We start from the raw sequence: 19,059 nt of genomic DNA on the forward strand, positions 1-19,059 counted from the left end.
TCCCGGCGGTCTCTCGCGCGTTGGACAGAATGGAATATCCGCGTGGCCGTCGTGAAGATATCGCGGATACTCGAAATCGACTTCTAGAATATAACCGATATCAGAGTCAGGTGGCACGGACATAACGTCAAAACTCTTGACATCCTCGACCCACCGAAATTCCACATACGGTAAGAGTTCGCACATGGGAATACGTCCTTGCGCGTGAGCAACTCGAAATCCTCCGCGACGAGACCGGAGAATTCGAATCGTGCGATCCTCAATTTTTCCCGATCTAGATACGAAGCTAAACTGGCTTTTTCTAAACTGGTATTGAGAAACTTAAACGAAACGTAGCTTAACGTAATTTTTCCATTTTCCGTACGCCGAATCGTTGACAGTTTTCGATAACGCGATGTAATTCTCCTTAGTCAGCGATAACAGGTCAACTCTACCCTCGAAAGCGTTCGTTACATGCTTGATAATAAAATGCGCGTCGTAATCAGATAGATTGTGAAAGAAAACGGGAATAACGAACGCGTTCTGATATTTCAAATTGCAGCTCGCACACACGGGTTCTCTGTAACGTCCAGTAAGATGATAGTGATCACGCACGCGAACGTCGTACGGTCCAAAGATCCTTCCGCACACGTGACAATTTGTCGCCCTTTGAAAAGCGCTCCGCTCGTCCGGCGTGAGCTCCGACATCGATATGTTCGCACAGAGAACCTTCCTCACGCGAGAGCGCGCAGCTCCTCGACGAACCACGAGACATAATCGTCGCCTCGATGAGATTTATACGCGGATATGATTTCGTTGTACATGCTACGCAAATAATATCCCACGCTGAACGCCTTGTGGTGTTGAATCTATCGTCGAGATTCCCTGCGAACCGTCGATCTCCCTTTTCTAAAACGCACTTCAGATCAGCGTACACGACGAATTGTAGTCTCTCCTTTCTATCGTGATTGCAGAAAGAGAGCCACTTGTCCTCGAAAGAATAACGGCAGTCGTTCACTCTTCTGCACTCGACGCTATGCGCGACAAAAAAAAACTTTATATATATTTTCTTAAAATTCTTAAAATAAATTTACTAAACATAAAATAAAATAATTCTTTACATTTTAAATTTATATAATATATATTACACACATATACAATATCAAATTATATTAATTATATTAATACTATTAACTAATTTTTAATAAATAATAAAAATAAACTTATTATATATAATTATATATATATATATATATATTTTATATATTATGTAAAACTGATTGATAAATTATCTATCTAACTTTTCCAAAAAATATATTATTAAAAATTGAAGAAAGCTTTAATAAAATAAAATATAATATCTATAATGAAGTCTAATGAAATCCTCTCAAAATCCAAAAAATCCTCTCAAAATCCTGTTATTTAAAGACCAGTTTCTCGTTCGAGTAAAAGTAATGCAGACATCTGAAAAAAACGATTTATGATTAATACAAATTTATATCGCGACGAGCATAGTCTCTCTCTTACGCTTATCGATCGCATATGTACTTTTTCTCCTTATACCTGTTTATTTGTGATGTTAACAGTCGAGACAGGTGCTTTATACGAAATGACCGACGTTATCGCCGCGCCGCTCGTTCGACAGATAGGGCAAATTCACATGCGTAGACTTCTTATTCCCCATGAGCGACAAGGGAACGACCATGATACCGTCCCTTTTCTCTCGAATGGCAAATACATTGATAGACAATTCGTTAAGACGTTCGAATCTAGCGATGTTTCGCAGCGTCATAGGAAAGTCGATACTATCGAAATTCAACACCAACGAATAGTGAAGATATGACGAAGGTCTGTCCGGATGTAGATCGATGGGATACAGAGCTATCACCGCCCACGCGAAGCACGTTGTCGTTTGAACGTACGTTGATCACGGCTCTCTTATATCTTATCTTCAGAGGAAGTGATGTCCAACATCCGTACATAGGATTACACTTGTTCACATTGATCATTAAATTTAATATCCGAAGTAACGCCCAACCGCTGTTGCGTTCCTGAAATTCCTCCAATGACATTAAGATAACATCCATAACGTCTCCGTCGTACCATTCTCATAGATCGGACATACCAAATAGCTGACGATTCCTTGTGTGAATGCTCTTAATTGCGCTCTTATTATTCGCGACGAACTCCCCGTGAAACGCGGTGTTGACCTCAAACACGCGTGCGTATCGAGATCGACGCGCACTCGCTCGAGCACCGTGTCTCTCGCGTCTTCAAGAAACCGTCAGGATTCGTGTACTCGATGTTTACCACCGCACTCGTTTGCAAGCGATTCGCGAAGGCCATTTCGATATTCACTCGAATCCCTTCGAACCGTCGTACGCTGCATCCGAGTAACCGAAACATCGACTCAAAGCGACCCTCCAACTGCGCTACTCGAGAGACCAGAGAATTTATTGTTCCGGTAACTGTAAGATCGATAACTCTATTCTCGCACCTGTTTCTCAAAACCTCAAGACACTCGACACACTCCCGTTCCCAAACGCGATAGGCGCACACCCCTTCAACTCCCGTCGCGCGCTCGAGAAGATTGCGACTCTTCTCTATATCATAACTCCCACACGGTATTACCCCGACCGTTCATAGGAACGACAAATTCTCGAAATTCTCTTTCTCTCGCTATTCTCTCGTAGATTACCGCTCTGTTGCTCAGAGCGAGCAATGTTTCGATCCACAGTTTCACGGCTCTTCGTACCGATCTCTCGTCGCAGGTGATACGTGGTCGCGTCCTTTCTCACTGCGATCTATTCTTCGTCGTTGCTAGGCGCGATATTCTCGTGACACTCTAAACTATCATCACTCGGTAACCGACTCGCAACAATCATCGTCACCGATATCGCCGTCGAGATCGCGATGCGTCACGTTATGATCGAACGCGCGTAAAAACGGATCGTCGCTCTCGCTCAAAGACGAACAACTGTTAAGCGCGACTTCTTCCATATACTACATTCTTAATAATGAAAAAAACTGCCTCTCACGACTAGATATATACTCCGAGGCAGCGTCGAAGACGCGCCAAATCGCGACAATCGCAACATCCTAAAATAACAGAACGCGCGGCATCCTATATAACCAGAACATGCGCCTTCCCGTCACCGCGAAAAAAACGGGACGCAAGGCTTCGCGGAAGACGCCTAGACACAGGACGCGCGCCTAACCACAGCATTCTACAAAAATCTCTTTCCTCTTTTTACATTCCTAATAAAAATAATAAAATAATAAAATATTCTCTCGTTATTATTAACACTCCTCCACCTCTCGTCTCTCATACGTTCCCCATAACGTCCTCGGTATCGCAAATTGAAAACTTCCGGCACGTCGCCGATCCGCCTCTCTACGATGTGTAAACGAACGAGGAAGGGAAAGGGAACTGCCTCTTGCGGTTGGTTAATTACTGCAACAACGATGCGTATTAATGGCGATTCACATTGTTTTTTTATTTCAGCATATCTTGTACATATATTCATATATCTTCATATCTTGTACATATATATATACATTGTTTTTATTACTCAACATATACGAACTCATCATATTCGTATACATATTCTTATACATATATTCATATTCGTATACATATTCTTATACATATATTCATATTCGTATACATATTCGTATACATATTCTTATACATATATTCATATTCGTATAGATATTCGTATACATATTCTTATACATATATTCATATTAGTATATATATATATTTATATACTCTTATACATAGACATATACTCGCGCAAATTCGCACTCTCTATCACAATCGATCCCTCTCGCGATAATTCGCAGGAGCGTCATAGCGATACATCCCTACTCGCTGTCGCACTCGACGCTTCTCGCTTTCTCGCGCACTCCGGGTACTCTTCTCAGATCGTCGGCAGCCCGATCTATCAACTGTCGCACCAATTCCTTTTTCCGATCCGATGCGGAGTTCAAAAATTGAACTCTTAATTTCGCCCAGTATTTCTCCTGATATTTCCAGCTGCGTCTCTTCTTCTTGACTATATCCTTGATGTTATACACGTACATTCGAACCAACTCGCAATCGATCCCCTTCTCGCCCGGAGATCTCGCCTCGAGCTGTCGCCCATCCTCCAACTTTATCACGTACTGAACGAATCGGTCAATCTTCTCCTTGTCTCCAGGGACGCGAACAACGCATCTAAACCGCTGCTACAACTCTCGTCGTTTCTCCTCCTCGCCGTATCCAGATACTTCTCATATTCGTCATCGAGGTTTCTCTTCGTCGTGTTCAGACATGCCAGATACTCCCCGTACTCTCATATCCAAGGAATATCTCGAGGAAGCCTTCCTTACTATCTCGATCTCCATGAACGACGCGCGCTCGTCCAGCGTCGCGGAACTCTTGACGAAGCGAACGAAGCTCTCTCCAGAACAGTACGAGTTCAATGGACCTTTCCGACTCCACACACATCGGTGACGATATGTATAGCGTTCCTCATACGCTCGGCCTCGCGTATACGCGCGATCGGCTCCGTTCCTTGACGAAGCGCCAGATGTCTAGACAGAAACGCCATCATCAGCCGCAAATTACACGTCGTCGAATGCATAGACGTCCACATCGCGCGTATTGATCTCGGCGAGTCGATCGCATCACTCTCGGCTTCCGCCGATACCCCGTCCTGCTCTTCCCGCTCGATCGTCGGTCGTCTCTCTCGTTCCATCGTCATCGCGCGTTTCTCTTGTTCCACCACCTCGCGTTCCATCTCTCTCGAGAACTCAAACGGTTCGTCTAAGAGCGATATTACCTTCGGATCCTTCAATTGACTCTCCGGAACATTAGACTGACTCTCCATCTCGTAAATTAACGATACATCGTCGATACCTTTAGTTAAATATAGTGTTGCGGCCGTGCGGTATTCCGTTCGGCGCTGCTAAAAGATAATCAATATCAATCGATAAGAGTTTGAATAGAGGATCGGCCCTTGGCAACGCGTCGTTCTCTGACTGTTTTTCAGATTTGACGGCCAGATTCTGCGGTGGCCGGACGCGTTTCTGTACCGTTGGTTTAATAAAGAACGAGTCTTTCCTAAAACAGTGTTCTTCCTTTCCGAGAGCGCTCCGCCGAGTATCGCGATTACGAGAAGTAACGCCGCGAACGCGACAATTTATTCTAAGGCAGCATCGAAAACGCGCCAAAACCGCGGCATCCTACAAAACAGGATGCGCTAGACCCCACGGAAAACGTCGCGATCGCCCGGGGGAAACCACCCCGCGATCGCCAGGGGGGAAGAAAACTATTCTTACCGACCGAGGAAAAACTTACCCCGGCGACCGCCAGAGGGATCCACTTTCTCTCCCCGGATGCGAATTCCACGGAGATCCTATGACCCTCTCCTCCTCTCCACCTCCCTCTCGTCTCGGAGGGCTTAGGGCCCTCCTTGTTTACCTACTAACATGTCATAAATGTGCAGGAAATCATAATTCGATGGACTGTACGGCGACAAAGAAGAAATGTGTAAATTTTATGTTTCATATTCGGACATACAATCTGAAAATAAATGACGAACATAATATCTTTAGTAGGGAATGTCCGACTTTTAAGAGAGCGATAGGAGGAGAAGAAGAGAGCTGGCTGGGAGAACGCTAAATAGCAACTACGGAAGGAAGCGGAGTTAATACTATATACGAATGCGCAAAGTTTAATGGTGCATAGAGATGAGATACAGCATCAGGTTTTGTAGAAATTAAATCCTGCATTCTTGGCATTATCCGAAACCAGATTGACTGAAAAAAATCGAAGACAATGCAGAAGTGAATATGCCGGGTTATAATATAATTAGATGTAATGTTGAGAATAGAAATACAGGTAGGGTAGTTCTATATATAAGAGACGATATGAAATATGAAATAATATTAGCGAGAAAATTAGAATCAAACTGTTGGTGTGTTGCGGTAGAAGTTAAAGAAAAAAATATATAAAGGAATAATAATGGTAATATATCACTCACCAAATACGTCGCATGAAGAATTTTTGAGATTTTTAGAAGACACAATAGAGAAGTTAATAATAAAAGGAGAATGCATAGTAATAGGAGACTTTAATATAGATCTTATGATAGATTCGTTCTATGCGAAGAAGCTACAAACGACAATGTTAAATTTAGGTATGAAACAATACGTTAACAAACCGACGAGAATTGCGAAAGATTAGTCAGACAATCATAGATTTAATTTTCGCTAATAATAATGAAATAGCAGTACAGGTAATTCATGAACCTAAAATTACGGATCACCAACCGCTAAAAGTTGAGTTGAGTGCGAATAAAGTTGAAAATAAATATAGGAAATTTAGTACTAGGAGTTATAAAGAGTTCAATGTAAATGAATTTACTAGATTAGTGGAAGGTAACAAAAAATCAAGATATGGATGTTAGTGAGAAAGCGAAAAAACTTGTCCATAGTATAGTAGATGCGTTAGACGTAATAGCGTCGAAGAAAAAATTTAGAATTCCGAAAGTATGGGATGGGAAAAAGTGATATTCTGATAAAATAAGAGAAGCAGCGGATAGAAGGGACAAGACATATAGGAAAGCATTGCATGATGATACGGAACAAAATTGGTGAAATGCAGTAAAATTGAAATGCAATAAAATGCGCAAAATTGAAAGAAATGCAATAGTAAAATTAATTAGGGAAAAGAAGAAAGAGTATTATGAAAATATGATAGATCTTAATAAAGAAAATCCCACGACTATGTGAAAAACCTTAAAAGAAATAATTAGAGGCGAGTCAATAGGTATGAAGGAAGTAGAAAATATAGACTTTGAGATTTTAGGTGACACTGAAGGGTGCGAGTAAGCAGATAAATTTAATTTGTATTATATACAAAGTATTAATTGTATAGTAAAATCTATAAATATAAATAAGCCCGGCGACACAAGAAAATTATTTATGTTATTGAAGATAAAGGAATTATGGAAAATTTTGAAACAATCAGGTTAGAGCAGTTACAAAAAGTTGTTATGGAATTGCCAAAAAAGAAAGGTACGGAAAAGGGGATAATTAGCAATATATTGAAAGCAGCCTTCTACATAATAAAAGAAGAATTTGTAAATATAATTAACTCTTTGAGAGTAGGATGCTTTCCGAAAGATTGGAAAACTTCTATGAAACCAATACCGATACCAAAGATAGAAAAAGCCAAAAAAGCAAGCGACCTATCAATATGTTACCAATATTTGAGAAAGTGTTAGAATTAGTAATAAAAGATCAACTTGAAATGTATTTGGAAAATAATGGCATTATAACAGAACATCAATCAGGATTTAGAAAACAATCAGGATTTATTCATGCGAAACTGCGATTCAAACTATCATCGATGATTGGAAATTAATAATGAGCGAAAGGAAAATGTGGGAGTAATTTTCATGGATCTTAAAAGAACATTTGAAGCAATAAACAGAAAAAGATTATTAGAAAAAATGTTTTAATATGGAATTAGAGGAAAGGTATTTGAATGATTTAAATCATATTTAAATAATAGAAAACAACGGGTACGATTTAATCATAAATGGTCTAAATTTTTAACAACAGAATATGGAGTGTTACAAGGATCCGTGCTAGGACCTCTGTTATTTATAACATACATAAATAATATAATCAAAAAAATTTGTCCAGAGGGGTGCAATATAAAAATGTTTGCAGATGCAAATAAGAAGGGAGAGTGTGCGTCACGGTGGGGCCCGATTACAAACCAATCGTGAAAACTCGTAACTATTTTGCGAAAAAATACCACCTCAGCCAGGAATTGAACCTGGCTCTCCTGCTTACCGGGCAGGCATCTTATCCCTTTGATTATCGAGGCATATGATGATATTTATCGCAAATAATATATTTAGAATAACATATCAACAATACAATGATACATATATATACGTATATTACAATATACATATATACATGTATTCTTTTCGAATCCCCACGATCGGTACTCCAGAGAGATGATGGTCCTATTCTCTCGATGGATGCAGGTCGGACTGCAACGGTGACACCCTCCAACGCCATTGGCAAATATACAAATAATCCTCCTGGAGCACGACAGAAGAGATTGCATCAAGCATGACTCGAACCTCCGAATAAGAAGGGAGGGTGTGCGGATTTGCACGCTTATATATGTAAGTGGAGAAAGTAGCGCGGATTTAGAAATAAAGATGAACATAGTATTCAATGTAGTTGAAACATGGATGAATATAAATAAGCTAAAAATGAATGCAGGAAAAACGAAATATATGATAGTTAGAGGTATAAGAAAGGAAATGAAAGGTAATATTGTATTGAATTACTTGGATGGAACTATAATAGAGCGTGTGGAAGTAATAAAATATTTGGGTATAATTATAGATGATAGATTTAAACTTGATAATCATTGTGACTATATGTTAAAAAAGATAGGGAAGAAAACAAGCTTCTTGAACAGAATAGGTAATTCGATATCGATGTATACTAGATGTATGATATATAAGGCAATTATAACGCTGCACTTTTAGTATTGTGCTACATTATTGATAGCAATGGGAAAAACTCATTTATGTAATTTACAAAAAGCACAGAATCGGGCTATGAGAGTTATTTTACAATGTAATAGGTATACTAAAGTAAAGGATATGTTGCAGGCATTACAATTTATGTCGATAAAACAGAGATTACACTATAATGTATGCATATTTGTTTTTAAAATTCTGAGTAACTTATTTCCGGAACAGTTAAGAGATAAGTGTAGGGTAATAAGAAGTGAAGGAAGAATGTCATGACAAGCAGACAATATTGAAATTCAATTTAGAAGAATAGCTAGTGCATAAAAGAGCATATTATATGAGGGATTAAGATTGTATAATGTATTACCAGCAGATGTAAGGTAATGTACAGGATTGATAAATTTTAAACGAAAGTTAAAGGATTATGTGGTAAATGGAATAGAATAGTTATTTGTTTTCGTTGTTGTTTTGTTTGGTGTTAATTTTAATTTCAATTTTAATTATATTATATGTTGTATTAGTTATTAGCATTAATTATTAGTATTAGTATTAGTTTTTGTTTGTTAAAGTAGCCGAGAAGGCTAATAAAGATTAATCTCTCTCTCTCTCTCTCTCTCTCTCTCTCTCTCTCTCTCTCTCTCTCTCTCTCTCTCTCATTTTCTCTTTCCTCTCACGCATCACATCTCTCATCATTTATTTTATCATTCACTCGTAGTGAATCAGTCAGAACTGGCCTCTAAGCCTCGACAACCCAACCGTCCTAAAAAGACAGGTCCATCGTCGTCAGTATAGTTGGATTCGACAGGTAGTTAAGCGCAGACTCAAGAAATCCGAACAAAAAGTAAGAATATTGGTCGATTTAAACTCGTCAACGTCAACTACTTCAGGTCATGAGGTCTCTGTCCTTTTACTTTCACAGTCGACTTCTGATTTACACGCACAATCTTCCTTAATTATTCCCTTTTTTGAATCTCCTCTTAATTTGTTTTCCCAACTTTTCCCTGAGTTCTCTATCCCCTTCCTTTGGAACATCCATTTTATGCATTCAAATCCGAATCTATCATCGATTTCTATCCCTATTCCCCGGTCCCTTATTCTCCGATGAGACAGAGAACCTCTGTTTCCCAATTTCGAAGTAGACCTCCCTGAATTATTTGATCTCACAACTCCTCCAGAACAAATCCAAGCCTACTCTCCTTTTTAATTTTCCATCATTGATCTTATATACACATACATATACATATATCGTCTAAACATGTCATATTTTTGTTTTCATTAATTTAAGTTTATTCGCAAAATATATTTATGTATTGTATTCCCTGGGAATCATCGCTCAATATACTCTAACACTCACACTCTCCCTACTAGAAATCCTACTCGATGACCGCCGAAGATTGTAACACCCGCGATAACATATATGCACATTATTCTTCTACATCATTCTCTTGCTTCTCAAAACATGTACCTCGTTAACTATATTAAAGAGTTAATTTAGACATTTAATTGTCTTATTTTGTTTAAAATCTCTCGTTTCATTCCCCACATCCTACTGATCGCACGAGGTCTGTTCCTGGTAAGAAGAATTAAGTTTCTTAATCAGAAAACGACCGTCTAAGGAGCAGCGTCTAAGATGCAGCGTCATAGCGCTAGTATCATCGCTAACCTAGTATCGAGATTTATCAGTGCGCTCGGATTCGAGGAATCACGTTTCCACGCTTGATCTTCGAGAGAGCAGCTGTTCTATCCTTCCGAACCCATTCTTACTTCGTTTATATTTTTAATTCATATTAAGTGTACAAAAAAGTTCTGAGCTTTTTTTTTGTAAAATTCAATCTTTATTCAAAAACAAACAAAAAAATATTAATTAGCGAAATATTTCCCGTTTGCATCAACGACCCTTTTGCCAATCTCTTGGGTAGCTTGCGAATTCCTTGACGATAGAAGGATCACCGGCTTCGAAGCGATAAAGTCATCGATGCATTTTCGTATTTCTTCAAATCTCACGAAATGTGCATCAGCCAAATGATGCTGCAGCGACCGAATAGGTAGTAATCGGAAGGCGCCATGTCTGGGCTATACGCCGCGTGCGAGAGAAATTCCCAGCCTAACGCAAAGATATGGTCCTGAGTCGCTTTCGCAACATGTAGTCGAGCATTGTTATGAAGCAAGATCACTTTACGACGTCCTTGACCAGTAAATGACCTCTTTTCTTCTAATGCATCGCTCAAATTGGTCAATTGTTGTTGGTAGCGGTCTGCCGTGATTGTTTCACCCGTTTGTAACAACTCGTAATACAACACATCTTTCCAATCCCACCAGATACAGAACAAAACCTTCTTGGCGTGGATATTGGGCTTTGATGTCGTTATCGAAGGTTGACCAGGATCAACCCATGATTTTCCACGTTTAGGGTTATCATAAAGAATCCACTTTTCATCGCCTGTAATGATTTTGTGCAAAAAATCTTTTTTCCGGAACTTTGAAAGCAAAGTGAGTACAGTGTCACGCCGACGATTTTTGTTGTCTTCGGACAATTCATGCGGAACCCATCCGTCTTCCTTCTGAACCTTTCCCATCATATGTAAACATACGGAAATGGTTTGCTGCGTAACGCCAAGTTGTTCTGCAAGCTCTTTTTCAGTTTGCGCAGAGTTTATATCCAGCAGTGCTTGCAATTCGTCCGTTTCAATCTTTTGAGGGCGTCCAGCACGCGGTTCATCTTCAAGACTGAAATTTCCTTGGCGAAATTTTTGATACCATCTTTTACATGTAGTATGATTTATAGCGTTTTCTCCATATGCAGCACAAATCATTGCAGTTGCTTCAGCAGCATTTTTCTTCAGACGAAACGCGAAGTAAATGGAAAATCGAATATACTCTTTTGTTATTGCCAGTGAACACAACTGATTTTTGAGGTTATGTGCATCAAACGTCAAACCGTATGGCATTTTAGAAGGCCAAATGTCAACGCTTTAAAACCGCAAAAGGGCGGGAAGATATATAAAATTTAAATTGTTATTTCGGTTGTATGAAATCTAAAGCTCAGAACTTTTTTGTACACCTAATATATAATTTGACTAAGGTGGACTTTTAGCTCAATGTTTATAGGAAGATATAATTTGACTAAGGTAAACTTTTAGCTCAATGTTTACAGGAAGATAACTTGGCGCCAATTATTAATATCAAATCTTTTATACAAATTTGATACATTATTACAATCACTTGAGTTAAGTTGACAATGTGGAAACAAAATCTTCTTTTTAAAGAACTAAGAACTAAAGGCTAATATCACTTGGATCAAAATAGTAAGATTCTTCATTGAAAATTCAAATAAAAAATTAAAAGTACTACCATATGGGTTAGAGTAAAAAAACTCTTCAATGAAAATACGTACTACTTAGATTCGATTTTCTTAAAATAAAAGATTTTGCCAGTTAAATTTTATTTTTTATACTGAGCAAATATTTTATATTTTTTACAAATAATAGGACGTTTTCCAACGAGAGGCACAAAATGAATCATTTCATCCTTGTTATTTGTTAATGTTAAACAAGAATAAAATAATTCATTGTGTTACACTGTGTCCTTCTGTGTCTCTTGTTGGACACCCATACATATCACTTGGGTTTAGTATAGTAAAACATATCACTTGAATTTAGTGTAATAACGTAATTTTTATAGTAAGATTATAATAATAACATGGCACCAGTTATTGATCAAAAATTTTATTACAAATGATATCATTTGAGTTGAGTTAATATCAAAACAATTTTTTTTTAATTAAAACTAGTATTAGATTAGAATAGGAAGACTTCAAAAAAATACAAAGATACTAGCACTTAGATTTTATTTTTTAGTTTAATCACAATTAGAATTGAATTAGGTATGGCAATTTTGTAACATAATTTTTTTTTTAAATTAAAACTACTATCACATGGTTAGAATAAAGAGATTCTTCAATGAAGATACAAAGATATATGCCACTTAGGTTTTATTTTTTTAAAATAAAATAAAAGATTCTGTCAAATCTTATTTTTTAAATTAAATAATATACATATCACTTGAGTACATATCACTTTAATTTTATAATAGAATTATAATTTGGCGTCAGTTATTAATATCAAATTTATTTATTATACAAACAATATCATTTGAATTAAGTTAGCAATGTGAAAACAAATTTTTTTTTTAATTAAAGCTAGTACCACTTGGATTGAAATAAAAACTCTTCAATGAATACAAAGATCGCAAAGATACTACCACATAGATTTTATTTTTTAGTTTGATCACAACTAGAATTAAGTTAGATATGGCAATTTCATAACATAATATTTTTAAAAAAATTAAAACTATTACCACATGGGAATAAAGAAATTCTTCATTCAATAATGATACAGAGACAAAAAAGATACGTACCACTTAGGTTGTGATACATATCACTTAAGTTTCTTTAAAGTTTAAATTATATATGAAGATTAATGTCAACCTAATATAAAGATCAAATGAAGTGCGCCATAAGTAGTTAGTAAATTTTTCATGCTTGTAAATTTCTTTGCTAAAATGCTTTGATAAATTATAGAGTTTTTTTATCATATATGTAAAATTGATAAAATAATTATAAATAATAATAAATTGATTGATTGAGTGCTATTATTTATTATTGTAATAATATTAAAACAATATTTATTTACAAGAGTTATTCTTCGAAATGGCCACCATGGCACTTAATACACAATTAGGCACGTCGAATTGACGTAAAAATTATTCATTCAACGTCTGCTGAACAATACGCGAGTTATGTAGTGGCCTTCCGTTTTGTTGAAATATTATGTTTTGTCGTACGTTCAACGGTACATTTTCTAATAATTCTGGCAAATCATAAATCAAAAAATTATTGTACTTGGCGCTATTAAACAGACATTTCGAAAGAAATATCTTTCTCGAAAGATCCAACATACAATTTAATATTAAAAGCATTATTTGTATTGGTTTTTATCATAAAGTTTGATTTAAAATTATTCAATAGTAAGTATATTATACAATAGTAAGTATATTATACAATAGTAAGTATATTATACAATAGTAAATATTAATAATAGTAGTATCATATAATATCATATAAATAAACTTATATTGAATTATTCAATATACCGGTCCACAGATTTTTATTAAAATGATGTTGATAACTTTGAACGACATATTCATTATTTTCGTAGCTCTAAATGTGAGAATTATGGATATTAAATATTTAAATCTTGTTTTATACGTGAAGGTATTTAAGTATTTAATATTCATAATTCTCACATTTAGAGCTACGAAAATCCTAATGAATATGTCGTTCGCAATTATCAACATCGTTTTAGTAAAAATCTGTTGGCCGATATATTGAATAATTCACTAGTAAGTCAATTTATTATACTATATGATACTTATATTGTATAATTTTTAAGTCAAACTATGTACGATAAAAACCATACAAATAACGCTTTTAATCAAATTATAAATTGGACTTTTTAAAATGCCTGTAAAACTTAATAGCGCCATGTACAATAACTTATGATTATGATTATGATTTGCCAGAATTATTAGAAAATGTACCGTTTAACGTATGACAAAACATATTTGTCCAGACGAAGAGTCACCATAATTATTGCTACCTGATATGATTGTAAACGCTACAAGAAATCTTTTTCGACGCACTTAATTGTATATTGAATGCTATGGTGGCCATTTTGAATAATTCCTGTAAATAAATAAACACAGCACTCAATTAATTAATTTATTATTATTTATAATAATAATTATTATTATTAATATATTATTAATTGCTATTAATATTATTTATTATTTATTTATTTACTTTTATTTATGTTATATATTATAATGTATAAATACATTAAAATTGGATAAATAATAAACATTTTCGAACCTGTTTTAATTTTACATATTTAGTCATATAGATCTGATAATAAAAAAATTTATTAAATTTTTACCTGCTTATATATTGATCTTAAAATATAAATATATAAGAATTAAACATTCGAAAGCAATATTATTACATAATTAACAATTAAATAATATATGGCAGTATAAATATGTATCTAGATAAAAATACAGAATAAAAATTTATTAAATATCTTAAAATTTTTACCTATTTAAATATTATTAAATAAAATTTTAACAAATAACTAATTTATATATGGCAGTATAAATGAAAATATATATCTAGATCGTAAAATGTATAAGAATTATAAAAAGTATTGATCTATTTTTTGAAATTATCAATTATAATATTAATTTTTTTCTATAAATTTATCATACAAGCATGAAAAACTTATCGACTGCTTATGATGCACTTCAATCGACATCTTTGATAGTTCAATATTTTGACTATTTTATAATATTATGTTGACATTAATCTTCATGTATAATTTACTAAGCAGTAAGTAAATCAATGTTATGAATTTGCTACTGCTGTTACTTAAGTTTCCGACTATAATTTATTCGCTAATTACTTATTATTGTTTTGCTATTGCTTTCATTGTTTAATTGTTTATATTGTTACTATTGTTTTACTATTTAATTGTCAATGTTAATAAAATACGTAAATGAAATTAGTACAAATATATTAAAAATTTTTTTATCTTTTTTCACCTAGTAAATAGAAAACCTAATTTCCCACGAACTTAGATTTTAGATTCGAACCTAGAAATGATATAATCAATTTCTCAGTTTTTTATAATAATATAAACTGATTATTCTACAATATTTATAAAAATAAAAATATAATACCTGTTTTTCTTTTTGTAAGAACGTATGCACAAATACTACGCACAATATACACTTTTATTCTTTAGCACAATCCTTATCACTCGCACGTTCGTGTACAACACTTTACTTGAACTTTATCCGCCTTGTCACTCACAATTTCTCCATTAACCTATAGGCTTATACATTTAGCTCACGTGGTCGCGCTAACCAATCGCATCAATCATATGGTTTTTCGACCAATAAACATGCATAACGAAAATAGGCCGCTCGAAACGCCAGTGTGCGCAAAAGTAAGAAAAGTTTAAAATTGCTTATCACTCAAAGAGCATTCCTTACATTTTAATAAATGCTCTATATCTGTTTATATACGTATTTCTGAATGTAATCTTTGATATGATTGATATGATTTTTGCTTTTAGTCCCTCATGAATTTAAATATATAAATCAATCGTATTGAAAAATTTTACATTGAAAAATTTTACAACAGTTGCGAGGAACTAACAACAAAAATCAATCATACCAATCATATCAAAGATTTATACTTTTTCTGCTGAACGCAATCAATGTGTGCTATCATCATTAAAAAGGAAAAATATAAAATTTGACTATGAATATTGACCTTAAAGACTTTTGAAAATATTACTATCACGTTAATACGACTATATAAACCGTGAACCGTTTATAATGGACAAAATCATGGCCATGGTATTAACATCATTTGTCGCTATCATCGTCGTTAATACATCAAAATATTACGTTAATACATCAAAATACTACGATACGGTGTCTCCTGATATTACGTGTGTACGCCCGAGATACTTTGTCCTCTGGATAAATAGAATTTCGAGAAGAATTTCAAGAAAACGCGTAAGTAGACAATTAATATTAAAATATAATAATTAATAATACATATTAAAATTTTTTAATTTATTAATATCTGTTGTGCGGATCGTTTTGGGGATCGATCAAGGAGTCGGCGGGAAAGAGGCGCTCACCACTTTGTTCGACACTCAATAAACTTTATTAAAAAATTGATACAGGTTGTCCTTTTTAATTCGGACCGCGACAGACGTGACGGCAAGACGGATCTCGACGAATCCTCTCCTAGTATCGGTCTCCCGTTTTTATCCTGTTCCAGGCGACCGATCCTTGCCGTGTCATTAAAATGTTCGTCAGCGTTCGCGGTATATTTCTGGGTCGCGCGGCGGCTTTCCGCGTAAGGGCCGCGCAACCCGGTTAGCAGTTGCTTCACGTGGAGCGGTTACACAATAAATGCGCGATTAGCACGATAGCGTTGGTAATCGCTATCGCTTGATAAAATAATAATTCGTCGGGTAAAGTATCGCTTGTCGCAATCCGCTTTGTCAGCGATGGGCGTGATTGCGTTCTCGGCGCTCGCGACATATCTTTTTTTTAATATTTTTCAGTATAATGGAAATAGAATAAAATGGAAATGAACAAAATATTATCGTCCAGCTGAAAGCTGAAATAGCCAAGCTACAGCGGCAACTCTTGGAAAAAGAAAGTGCACAACTTGCACAACCTGCAAAACCTATACAACCTGCACAACCATCGTCGCAGCCGCCACAATCCTCACAGGAGACGACATCACCGGCCGAAAAACGTAACTATACATCTTTTCACTTAATTTCACTAATGTATAATAATAATTAAATATATATATATATATTTTTTTATTTTATTTGGCAGCCAAATCTCATTATTACCGTTTCTTTTAATGATAATTATTAATAATTTTGTTTAATTTGTTACAGTAAGAAGGTCGACACGGTAGAGGCAGAAGACGCAGAAGCAGACGTGGCGGTAAAAAAGTGATTTATAACTTATAACAATACATTAAATAACATATATTATTAATATTATAACAACTATACTATTAACAATATTATAACAACAAATATTATGTATTATGTATGTATCATCAATATTGTATCCTGTGATATATAAAAATATATAAAATCTTCAATAATATAATGTATTTTTTTATTATCTTAATACCCATGACATTATCCTCTCCTGATTTCTTATACTTTTATTAATGTCCTTTTAACAAATTATTTAAATAAATTATTAACTATATTAAAAACTCAAAAGCAATATAATTAAATAAAATTTTAACAAATAATATGTGATATATATGAATCTGAAATAATAAAAATTTTTATTAAATTTTTACCTGTTTACATATTGATCTTACAATATATAACAATTAAAAACTTGAAAGCAATATTATAAAATTTTAACAAGTAATATATGACAGTATAAATGAAAATATATATCAAGATAAAAATATAAATCTAAAGTAATAAAAATTTATTATTAATTTTTACCTGCTTACATATCAATCTTAAAATATATAAGAATTAAAAACTCGAAAGCGATATTATTAAACAAAATATATAGATCTGAAATAAAAAAATTTATTAAATTTTTATCCGCTTACATATTGATCTTAAAATATATAAGAATTAAACACTCGAAAGCAATATTATTACATAATTAACAAATAAGTAATATGTGGCAGTATAAATGAAAATATGTATCTAGATAAAAATACAGAATAAAAATTTATTAAAGCTTAAATATTATTAAATAAAATTTTAACAAATACTAACTAATTTATATATGGCAATATAAATAAAAATATATATCTAGATCGTAAAATGTATAAGAATTATAAAAAATATTGATTAATAAACTGAATTTAATGAATGGACTTAACGGATTGAAACTTAATGAAACGAGATTGAAAAACATTTACTTATAAGAAAAAGAAATAGGTAAGAAAGTTATAATATGTGTCCTAATTTATTTTGATTCCTTTAAATATTTTAATATCTTTTTCTCTTACAGGTTTACGCAAAATTTAAATTTAAATTTTTACTAGTTTGTGTACACAAGAATCAGAATCTAATTATTCCAAAAAAGTTAGAAACGTTCGTGTAAATAATGATGCTTTAAAAGAACTTGATGTATCAAATTTAATGATACGATGACTTTGTAGTATATAATTAGAATATAAATAATGATAGACAAGAACCGAAAAATCTAACTGAGAGAACAGTATTACAAACCATTAAACTATTATCATTGGTATACTAAGTCCTTTTAAGGCATCATTTATGTCTCTTCTAAATATGTTTCTTCTAATTATTGATAAATTTTGCGTAAAGTAAGAGTAAGAGAAAAAGATGTTAAAATATTTGAAGGAATCAAAATAAATTAGAATACATATTATAATTTTTTTATTCCTATTTCTTTTTTTTGTAAGTAAATTTTTTTCAATCTCTCATTAAGTTTCAATCCGTTAAGTTCGTTAAATTCAACATTCATTAAATTCAATCCATTTGTTAAATTCAGTTTACAAGGAAATTAAAAACATTTGTGTAAATAATAATTATTAAATCATTATCATTGATATATTAAGTTTTTTAAGGCATCAATTATGTCTCTTCTAAGTATGTTTCTTCTAATTATTGATAATTTTGCATAAACCTGTAACAGAAAAAGATATTAAAATATTTAAATAATATGTATCTCCAAAAAAATACAGATAAGAAGTAATACAAAGTTATTAGATTTTTACCTGTTTATATATTGATCCTAAAATATATCAGAATTATTTCAATTTATTATTTTCATTTTAATAGCATGTGTATATAAAAATCAGAATTTAATTACTCTAAAGGAATTAAAAACATTTGTGTAAATAATAACCATTGAGCCATTATCA

At 33.7% G+C, this 19,059-nt stretch overlaps 1 protein-coding gene and 1 pseudogene across 9 annotated transcripts in view; both read left to right on the top strand.

Annotated features, from left to right (window-relative positions):
* The window catches only part of LOC105432862 (uncharacterized), a 552,262-nt gene that overhangs the window by 394,162 nt on the left and 139,041 nt on the right, over positions 1-19,059 (top strand). The gene's annotated exons all lie outside the window — the stretch shown is intronic.
* Positions 1,282-8,285, top strand: LOC148934822 (uncharacterized; annotated as a pseudogene).

Source organism: Pogonomyrmex barbatus, unplaced genomic scaffold, assembly GCF_055798465.1.
Source record: "Pogonomyrmex barbatus isolate J1 unplaced genomic scaffold, ASM5579846v1 scaffold7, whole genome shotgun sequence".
Lineage (NCBI taxonomy): Eukaryota > Metazoa > Arthropoda > Insecta > Hymenoptera > Formicidae > Pogonomyrmex > Pogonomyrmex barbatus.